This window comes from Carlito syrichta, unplaced genomic scaffold (assembly GCF_000164805.1).
Source record: "Carlito syrichta isolate Samal-C Ts95f unplaced genomic scaffold, Tarsius_syrichta-2.0.1 Scaffold307274, whole genome shotgun sequence".
In the NCBI taxonomy this organism is placed as follows: domain Eukaryota; kingdom Metazoa; phylum Chordata; class Mammalia; order Primates; family Tarsiidae; genus Carlito; species Carlito syrichta.
In genome coordinates, this window is record NW_007251370.1 from 144,509 (window position 1) to 147,969 (window position 3,461).

The window sequence follows — 3,461 nt, forward strand, 5'->3', positions numbered from 1 at the left end:
GAGTGGCTACTGCACTCCAGTCTGGGGGACAGAGGGAGACTCCAACTCAAAAAGAAAAAGAAAGAAAGAAAGAAAGCCAGAAACGGTGGTTCACACCTGTAATCCCAGAACTTTGAGAGGCGGAGGCAAGAGGATTGAGTCCAGGGGTTCGAGATCAGCATAGGCAACTTGGTGAGACCCCGTCTCTACAGTAAATCAAAAAAATTAGCCAGATGTGGTAGGCACCTGTGGTTCCAGCAACATGAAAGGCTGAGGTGGAAGGTTTGCCTGGGCCCACCAGGTCACAGTGACTGTGAGCATGCCACTGCATTCCAGCCTGGTTGACAGAGTGACACACTGACCAAAAAAAGACAAATCGATGCATGGGCCTAAATCTGCCCCATAGATCATCTCGCAGACTCTGAATTCTGCCTTTTGCTTCTTTGTTGTTACCCTAGTCATGGTTTACCCAGGAGTTAATTTTTTAACCTGGGTGGTGATCCTGAAACATCTCTGTAAGATCAAACCTGGAGTGACAGGACTTTGGGTGCTTCCCTCCACGGGGTTAGCCAAGGGAGGTGGAATGAGTAGGAGTGTTGGAGGTGGCCAGCTGTCCCAAGGCAGGATGCTGTCACTGCTACGCCACTGACAGAGTAACAAGGCGGGGCTGAAACACAGAGTTAAACCAGTCTACATGGAAGCTGTTTGGAGAAGTCTGTGACCTGCACATTTGGACTTGAATTGGTCAGTAATGCACCTTGGAGGTGCAGAGACCTTTTTATGTCATAGTTTTAGGCCAGTTTTGCTGTTGTAGCTTGGTTCTACCTATGCATTATTTTGTTGTATTCCTAAGTAAAAGTGGGACCCTCACCAGAGGAGCCAGAATCCCATAAGGCGCCTTGCTGGGGAGGAGACCCTGACACAGGCAACCCTATAGCCAGGTGACATTGGGCCCAAGGCTTGAAGGGGTTAGGCCAGCACAGGCACTGGTCGCCGTGGTGGGGGTTAGGACCAGGATGTGTTGGAAGGTGGTCCCGCCTGCTGCTCCTTCTCAGCTGCTTTCTTCTCTTTGCTTTTTTCCTAACATGGTGGCTTTGTGTTTTTAGGACCTGTCAGGCTCTGGTTCTGAGAAGTTCTGTTGTAGGCTCAGAGTTCCTGTCTCTTCAGATTCCCCCAGTGTCCACTTGTAGGCTTGCGCTCCCACTTCAGGATAGGTAGAGAAGACTGATGACCCTGTGGGACATGATCATTCATAGGAAGTGCAGGACCAGTTGGGACTTCATGAATTTGAGAGGAAATTGGAAACGTCATCTTCTGAAGTAGGAGCTAACAAAGGGACAGATTAAAAGGGACACTGGGAAAAGTTAAATAGTAACTTTGTTGCCAGTAAAAAGAGTATTTCCTAATTTAGAGTCCAAAAACAAGGGTGCCTCTTAGACCTCTGTTTAATAAAAGATTGCTTCACTTCTTTCTTTGTTTTTTTATTTTATTATTATTATTATTATTTTTAGAGACAGGGCCCCTGTCTGTCACTCAGGCTGTAGTGCAGTGGCACGATCATAGCTCACTGCAGCTTGACTTTCTGGGCTCAAGCGCTCCTCCAGTCTCAGCCTCCCAGATAGCTGGAACTACTACAGGTGTGTGCCACTATGCCTGGCTTCTTCTTCTTTTTTTTTTTGTAGAGACAAGGTCTTGTTAAGTTGCCCAGGCTGGTCTTGAATTCCTAGCCTCAAGAGATCCTCCCACCTTGACCTCACAAGGTGCTGGGATTATAGGTATGAGCCACTGCGCCCAGGCTGCTTGACTTCTTAGGAGTTGTGTTGGTTGTACTGGTGACCAGAGGATTCTGGTTATGAGAGACAGGGTTGCTGTGATGGAGCAGGAGAGTTCACTCCCTTGGCCCAGGTACTGAGGCATGGAGGGAGGGCCCGGTGGCTCTGGGCAGTGGGGGGCAGCAGGTCAGGCACCAGAAAGGGTGAGACACCCCCTCCCACCCTTGGAGGGTAACAGATGAGGATTTGGGTTTGTTCACTCTGACTTGAGTGAATTTGGTCAATAGGATGCAGTCCCCCAGGGCTTCATCACCCCCAGGTGAACTGAAAAGGCTGTTTCTTAAACATCCCGATATGAGAAAGCACAGCTGTAATGGTGCTGTACTTGCTGTGCTTTACACCAGAGCCAGGGATAGCTTGTTTGTTTCTCTTCTCCGCCTTTTTTCCTCTCCTCTCCCCTTGTCACCTTTCTCTCTCTCTTTCTCATCTGCCTTGCCTCGCATGCACATCCCTGTCCTCTTTGTCACCTTTGTTCCTTTCACAGCTTGTGACTGTGTTGGAGGGGCGTTAGGCTGCTTGAGGTGACCTTTCCTGATCTCCTCCTTTCGAATGACTTATCCCCATTGTACTCCTAGGCGCCATCCCCCAGCCATGTGGCTGGGCGCACACAGGCACTTACGTTGCAAGGCTGAGGGCACCAGCAGGCCGTGAAGCTGAGCTGCCTCTGCTGGAGAGTTGACGTCTGACTTCATTCACCTCGTGGTTGTGGCCTCTCCTTTACCTCCGTAAGGCCCAACCCTGACCAGAACCACTTCCCTCCCTGCTACAGTCTTCCATCACTTCCTGCCTCCACTCTTTCCTTCTGGCTTTGCTTGTTCTCTCAGACCAAGAAGTCTGTACCCCATTTGTGTAGAGGTGTAGCCCCACAGGGCATGTGATACCCGGGAGTGGCGAACTCAGGGCACCATCTGTAGTCTGCTTGGAGCTACTTTCTGGGGAGAAGCCATAGGAAATCCGACTTTCTTAGCCACTCCCCGGTGATGTGCTTGTGCCCCAGCATTTGCCTCGTGCCCTTGTGCCTGCTCAGAGCAGAGTCATAGATCTTCTGGGTTTCTCTGACTAGCTGTGGAGGTCAGGCCTCTTAACACAGGAGCCTTGACCTTGCGAGGACTTGGCACACCCTTGTGAAAAGAGAAGGTGACTTTAGGTAGTATGAACCTTATTTCAGACCCACATCTAGATGCTGCCTCACACGGCACACGTTCCGAGGCCTTTTAGATACCATTGAGCTATTGCATCTCTGGAGAAGACACGCATTTTTCTTGTAGTGCAGCCTACAGGAAAGTTTTGACTTGGTCCAGCTTTTCAGAGCATGAGTCTGAGAGCAGACTGATTGTAAGGCCTTGCCCGAGGAGAGAATGGACTGACTCATGATACCTGGACAGACTCCAGAGTGAGGTGCAATGCCCTCTCCAGCTGCTGCCAGAGCACTCCCGCTCCTAAGCATGCTGGCATCCAGCTGGCCATCTGAAGAGGACCAGGAGCCGCTATCTGCCAGAGCTGCTTGGGTTTATATCCCATTCTGTAATCTGATGAAGAATCCCTCTCCAGCTCTCTTTTTGTTTGTTTGTTTTTGTTTTTGTTTTGAGTTGGAGTCTCACTCAGTCACCCAGACTGGAGTGCAGTGGCTGCTCCCGGCCACCGCAGCCT